Raw genomic sequence first — 7,438 nt, 5'->3', positions numbered from 1 at the left:
GGCCCAGCTGCCTTCCCGCGGCGGCCATGACGGCGCCGCGCGAGAGCCGCCGCCAAACACCGCGAGACTTCCCGCCGCGCGCTCGGTCTCACGATAGTCCCGGGACTGCCTCGGCCTCGGGGAACCGGCTGGGGTTCGCAGCCGTCCTTACTGTTGTGCGTGCCCAGATCTGGTCGCTTGCCCGCCCGCTGCCATGGGGAGGGAAGAGCCCTTGTCCCGGGCCTCGGGTGTCTCTGTGGAGAAGAGGGTGGAGGCCTGCGGCCCCCAGGAGCGACCTGGGCTACACGCCTGGTTTGTGGCGAGAGAGGATTTCCCCCTAGCTTGCTCCTGTGGCCCGTTGGTTAAGGGCAAGCAACACATTGGGGCATCTGAACTGAACCCCAGGCCCCCGGGCTTGGCCTGCGCGAGGATACCTGCCATGGAGGGAGGAGACTTGCTGCTGTAGTGCGGCAAGGATTTGAATGATTGAGGTCTGCTCAGTCAGTAGGTTTCAGAACAGATTTGGCTGATTTGACCTGGAACACAAAATAACAATAAAAAAAATTAGCTCCGTTCAGTCTTAACCCCTGGGCCGTGCATCAGGCAGTACTCGAGATGTCTGTACATTAGCACAGGGGGAGCTGTCACCAAAATGGTCTTTGCCTATAAAATTTAGCCTCCCTGGAGGAGAATGTGGCAGTTTTTAACGCTAATGGCATATGGCCAAAATGTAAGCAGTGTTCTGAACTCCAGTGATTTCAGAGACGTCTTGGACTTTAAAACATGAACCTGAACCTGGACTTTAAAATGTGAACCTGAGGGCCGAAATAAAACAAATGGCTAAGTAAAAAAAAAACAAATTCTTTTCTTTTAAATCTTACTATGTTTAAACCATTTTTTAATCTTGGCATGCTTGGATCTCGGTAATAATACATACATGTCCCGGAAAATAAGAGTCCCCAGGGTGATAGAAAAGGAAAGGGATATTTATCTCTTAGTCAGTAGACCATATCAAAATGAGCAGTAAAGCAACTGACTCTTGACGAACTCTTGGTTGAGAAAAAAAAGACGTACACCTGTGAACAGTATCCCAGTGAAAAAGGCTTGATTATTCTCTCATCAATTGATTTCAGTGACATCATTTCAGATTTACTTCAAGAAATTAGTCAAAATTTACAAGTGAAATAAAAAATAATAAAAAACCCAAATCTTTTCTACCTAGGCATCATGACAGTGTTAGTCTGAGGTCAAGTATAAGGCAATGTAGATTCACAACTTACAGAGTAACCAAAGTGTGTGTGTGTAGATAGACACAGCACAAGTTTTCATAAGCTGAAGCTCAATCAGATGCTGTGAAAGGAAATATTGTAAGAGTGTTCTTCTGAATATTGGTGCTCCTGGGAAAGGCAGTGCACTCTACTGCTGAAAAAGAGAGACTGAAATAATGTCCAGTTATATCCAGTTATAGAAGCAAACCTCAGCCAAACTACTTCCCTTGAACAGCCCATGGCAACAGAGTCTCTTGGCCCAGACAACAGTTCATAAAAGCCTTGTGTGTCACTTGCAATTGCCTGCACAGCTTGTAACCCAGTTCACGATTCTGTATCTTTATGTCTTAAACACTAGAGGGGGCATGTGAATTAGTCAAAAGAAGCACACAAACCTCAGGGGCAAGTTAAAGAATGTATGTTTATAGTTGTGAGTTGTGTATGTATGCCACTATATCCCTGTGGAAGGCATCAATTTCATTATCTGCCTCAATATTTTTAGTGGTCTGAGATCCTAGCAGGTCCTTTTTCAAACCATTCTTGGGAATTTAACTAATTCTGGCCACGTTCTCACAAGCAGGGGTGTGCGGTTGCTGCAGGGAAAAAAGCAGCAGCACAAATTCAAGACCCTGCTTTTTGCCCTAGCACATGTCCCTGTACGTGGGGTTAGCACGGGGGAAAAATGCTCCTGGTGGGGTAGGGAGGCTGGAAGCAGCCCTGGTCTGGCTCCAGCAGCCTTATCTGGGCTCCTGGGAGCCTCACAGGGCTTCAACAACAGCAATCTGGGTATGTGGAGCCTGGCCAGCAGCTGGAGCATGGCTCTGACCAGCCTTTCCTGTTTTGGGCAGTGCATACTGTGGCCACTTGCACCACCTCACTTTTTTCTGGCACGGGGTTTTTTTTGATAATGGGATCTCCTGGTATTAAAAAAAACCCTGCTGCACTGCAGATTAGCAGTGCGGTGAACACCTGCACGTGTGGCACATGCAGTTCGTGGCACCACAGACGGGTCTGTGGTGCCACAAACTTCATGTGTGCACTCATCCAGACTCGCCCTAGATGATTAAACTTTTCTTGGTACATAAAGCAACATCCTTCTGTACTAGATCTCTCCTCAGCAACAAGAACTCTAACTGAAGTAAGGGAGTCCTGCTACTACTCAGTTCTTCTGAAAATCAGGTTCAAAATGTCTGAAGCTGGAACCTGAAGATGAGGCACTCAAACTTGTATCCACTTTTGCCACTATTAGTCTTCCAACTCACTCCAGCACCAACAGTTTCTTCACTCAAGCCTGATTATTACCCACGTAGCTGTGATTTTTCCTCTGTAAATTGTAAATTCCTCTGGGCAAAGATCCTGTCTTCCTAAAAAAAACTGTCCACATTTAGTCTATGACAAAATAATCCTACATTTCAAACCAGAAATTCTTCTTTGTGACCTAACCCCTTGGAGTTCTGTGGAACTTGCTATAAAGAGCCTTTTAAAGGGTTTTAGTGCAGACAATAACTCAGAAACATACTGTTTTGCTTGCATTCCAGATTTTGCAGATTAAAATCTCTAAAATTTGTATAAGTGCTGCACAGTTTACCAGTGACCTGGCCCAAAGTGTGTAAATTTTATCTGAACAATAGAACAGGGTAAATATTTAAAGATTAGAGCCAGCTGGAGTCAAACACAAAAGGCACAGACAAAGGGGTCTTTCTGAATTCACTCTTCCCAACTCTTGCAAACTCCAGTTCAGTGTTGATTCACTCCCTAGAGTTCCTTGAGTTCACTGTCTCATTGTGTACATCGAATGGGCTTTTGCTGTCAGACTGCTTATAATCCGAACCTAACTAAAGAACTTTTAAAGCATCATTCCCTGCAAACCTTTCACACTGTAATGTCAGTGTGTTTATCATTTGTTAAAGTCAATCATAATTGATAGTCACTAATTGACTGATTAAAATATATGTCTTGATGACCTTATTACAGTATCTTTTGATTTAAAATAGCCATGCTAATTTTGGTCACCTGTCAGGTCCTCACAATTACAAGTGCTCATAGTTTTAATTGAAAAGCAAGGCCAACATTTTACAAAAAAAACCAACTTGTCATTCCCACCCTGAGAACGGTGATGATTATCCTAATGCACAAAAAATAGGGCATTTTATAACCTTAATAACTTTCTCCAAATATGTCTCATTTTGATCTAAGGAACAAAGGAGAGAACATAAATCTCTTAGTTCCCTCAACTATGAAATCAAAGTCTTCTTGAAGCTGGGAAAGGTCTAGCCCAAGTCTGCTCCCAGAACAAGTAGCATTGGGTTATCATGGGGGAGGGGCTGCTTTTTGCCTGCCTTTCTTTCTGAATAAAAATAACATTCTGTAGGTAGTGATGCTGAATTCCCAGCTAAAACAATTACTCCAAAAAAGATCCTGTCATAAACCTGTGCGTGATTTTCAAGAAATTATTTTAGTCACAAATATTAATGTTATTAATAAAGATCAAAGCACACCTCAGCATTTTAATGCTGTAGTGGAAGATCCAAGGTTTCAGTAAGTATTTAAATATAGATATAATGTTAACTGAAAAAGAAAATAGGTTGCAGAATATAGCCATGTAGCTAAAATATAGTTATCTAAAATTCAGAGCTTAGAAATAATTTCTTGTGCAGTACTAAGGAGAAGAAAAACTAAGAGTGTGTCTATATAAGAATCTAGGGGACTGATTTTGGTTTCACACTGCTGTTATTTCATTGTTTTTAGGAAACTACTTCTGCTTTATACTGGTGTCAGCAAGAGGCGAATCAGGCCCAACATTTCCAAGTATCTTTCACAGGGCAACAGGTTGCTGGAACATCCTTGATATTTGCATATTCATTTTCTAACTGCTTGCTTCAGAGCCTTCCCTAGCCAAATCCCAGGACGGGTGGGAGAGGCTTGGGATTTGGCATGTTCCCTGGCTCTGTGTGAGGTAACGGTTTGGGGGGGGTGAGAGACCAGAGCCCATTAATACGGTGCTGCCTCCAAGGCTGGAGCGTGACCAGGAGTGAATAGGAGCTCTCAGCCTGACTCTGGGGATCATCTTCTCACAGTCAGAGCAGAACATTACACATTAGCAACATTTTTTCGGTCAATTTTCCACTGTTTAATACTCCTCACCACACAAGTTGTTCAAAACCAGCCAGATGTAGCGTATAGAATAGGCAAATCCAGAGAGCAGTTTGGGATATGTCGAACCATCAAGAGCCTTTTCATCTAGTCTTTCATTAAAAACAGCCTGCTGTGCAAGAAATAGCCATGTAATTAAAATAATAGGTGGGAAAAACGGGCACACGATTAATGGTTTGGGCTAGAAGGGAGAATAAGACTGATAAGAAACCATTAGAGCAGAAGAAAGTTTTCCTAGCCTATCCTTTCCTGACCCAGTCTGAGTCTGGATCGCTTTCTTTTCTCCCTTTCAGCACTTAACCAAAGTATCTCCAAACAGAAGACGGCATTTTCTCTCTGCTCTGGTCTGCAAAGTACTTGTTCCCACCCATAGGCATTTGTACAAAGAAACAACACTGAGAACAGGCCATGTGGCCAGCTAGAATACCAGCGGAGTCTGACTTCCATGCAGCAGGTTGGAGACTTCATTAGCGTATCTCAGTGAGTGAGAGGAGCACATTGTGGCTGCCCCTTCTGTGAGCAGACTCTTTTCTGTCTCCTTAGCAGAGCCAGCACTGGGACTGTTGGCCCCTAAACAAGTGGGATGGGTGGGAAGTTATGACCCTGCTGTAGTGGGACTAGTTTATCTAGCAGGCATAGGCAGCATTTTTGGGCAGAGTGCCAAAAACTCCCACAGCTTCAACTTATAAGATGTTGGCATGCCAGGGCAGATAGCAGGGAAGCTGTGAGGGGCCCAATCCTTGTTGTAGCAATGCAGTCCCAGACCTTTCCCCATTGTCTGCCCTGAGCCATGTGTGCCAAGCAAAATGCCTTTACATGCTACACTCTGGCACCCACACCGGGATTGCCTTCCCCTGTCTATAGCATAATATGCTGTCGTGCCCCCAGCATGTTATTCATACAGTTTCCAGGCAGCTTAAGGGGCAGCTTAAGGGGCAGGGCATTGGCAGGGCCCTTGTCTCCCTTTACGTATGTTTTCACCTATGGCATGTAGTAGCGTGTTCTGGGTGTTTTGGGTATCTTCTTTTGTGGCTAGGTTTTGAAGCGGCAATTTTGGAGGTTCCTTAGGTAAATGGCTGCCTGTAAATGCGGGGAATTGGACCTGGTGGCCCTCAAGGCCCTTTCCAGTCCTGTTTTCCTAAGAGATGGAGCAACAGGCATGCCCTTCTTACTTGCTGGCCCCAGCAGCCTTACTTGGGGTCCTGGGGGCCTTGGGGAGCTCCAGCTGGGACCCTGGTAAGCAGTTGGAGTGTGGCTCCAGCCAGCCAGGCTCTGGTTTTGGGCAGCATGTGCTGCTGCCATGTGTGCCACCCTGCTTTTTTGGCATGTGTTTTTTAACCTTGGGATCCCCTGGGATAAAACAACAAACCCTGTGCTTCAAGGTAGCAGCTGGGGAAGCCTGCATGTGCAGTGTGTGGTGCCACAGACAGGTCCACAATGCCACATGCCACACACCCATGCCCACCTAGACATGGCCTTGGAGTGCACTACAATATGTCTCCATTTTGAGGTCACATACAGCTTCTCACATCAAACTGAAAAACCCCAAATGCAAACCAGTTCATGTAATGTTCAGGTTGGGGGAGGTGGAGGAAGGCAAAGTGAATGGTCCAGGTTTGTGCAGTTTGTGCACCAACTGGGGTCCTGATCCAAACTAGGACTTCCAGCCCCTATAGTAACACAAATAGGACATAATGACACTTGATGCACCCACAGAACCTGCTTTCTCCCTAAGACTCCCAGGAACCTTGCTTTGGAGTCAGTGTCTGATTTGCCCGCGCATCTCACAGAGCTGGGTGGACCCTATCCACACATCAGTCCATGGCAATACTCCCATTGACCTCAGGGGTGCTGGGGTCCTGCAAGCTGCAGAGGGAGTCAGTTACTATGACATTCTGCCCTGTTTGCTACAGGCACAAAGGTCCAGAGTAGTCTCCAGCTTTCCTTGGTCAGTTTTGGGCATTTCATCCTAGTCAGGGAGGTATGAGGCCTGTTCAAACTTAATTTTATTATTAGCTCTGCTTCCCCAATTCACAGACCCATCTCCTCCCTGGGCACCCTAAGCCACCGGGTGCCCAGTGGACCGTTGAGAGTCAGAGGCGATTATCAACTGGCCTGAAAGAAGCTCAGCTTTGCAGTGTCTTGTTTAATTACCCTTAGTACTTCACCAAGTGCCCTTTGCTTCCTCAGCTGCTTTTGTTCTCCTGAGATCAGCATAACAAGGATCATTTGGTTGCTAATAGAACCCGTTTGAAAGACTTACAGAAGCCATCAGGGATTTATGACAAGGAAGCATATCATTAGGTGACAAATTACTCCAAGCAAGAATGGGGATTCCCCTAACAATGCAGACTGCCGCATTATTCTCGGTGCACTTTCCCTTTGAGCTCCTACCAGCAGCAGTTCCTTTTCTAGGAATTTTAAATCAGCATGGGGTTTAACAAAGTCCTCGGCTCTTCCAGACGGAGCGATGTGTGAATCGGCAGGGCGAGGGCAAGCAGTGACCGTAGGCTTTGTGTATTAAAGTCCTTTACTATAGCTATTAAGGGCACAAAATTGATTCTTCATTTTGTAGATGACTAGGGACATGTCTCCAGCCATCCCGCGGCTGTGTGCGGGTGCGCGTGTGTGCACAAGAAAGGGGAAGTAAATGCCTTTATTGGGAGGCTGGTGAGAAGACTCTAACAGCGCTGTCCCTTTTGCTGTAAACGATGAGCCAGCTAGGGAATCCCCTTAGACGTGAGCCCTGGGAGACAAGGCGGGTCCACGCCTCGCGGCCACGCGGCAGCCCTCCGTGTTATTTGTGCCCCAGTGGACTGAGGCTCCCGGGCGCGGGCCCAGGGACGAGGGGGCCTGGGAAGCGCAGCGCTGGCCCCAAAAGGGGAACCCTTCCTCCTCTGAGCCCAGGACAGCCGGGCCGGGCCGGGCCGGCCCGGGCCGGGATCTCCTAGCTTCCCCCCTCCCCCCAAACCCGACCTAAGCGCGGCTGGCCAGATGTTTAGCAATTCAAGCCGGAGCGGTGTCAAATGTCCCGTGTC

The sequence above is a fragment of the Gavialis gangeticus genome, unplaced genomic scaffold, assembly GCF_001723915.1.
Source record: "Gavialis gangeticus isolate Ggan-Ray unplaced genomic scaffold, GavGan_comp1, whole genome shotgun sequence".
Lineage (NCBI taxonomy): Eukaryota > Metazoa > Chordata > Crocodylia > Gavialidae > Gavialis > Gavialis gangeticus.
This window is presented reverse-complemented; position numbering follows the sequence as displayed.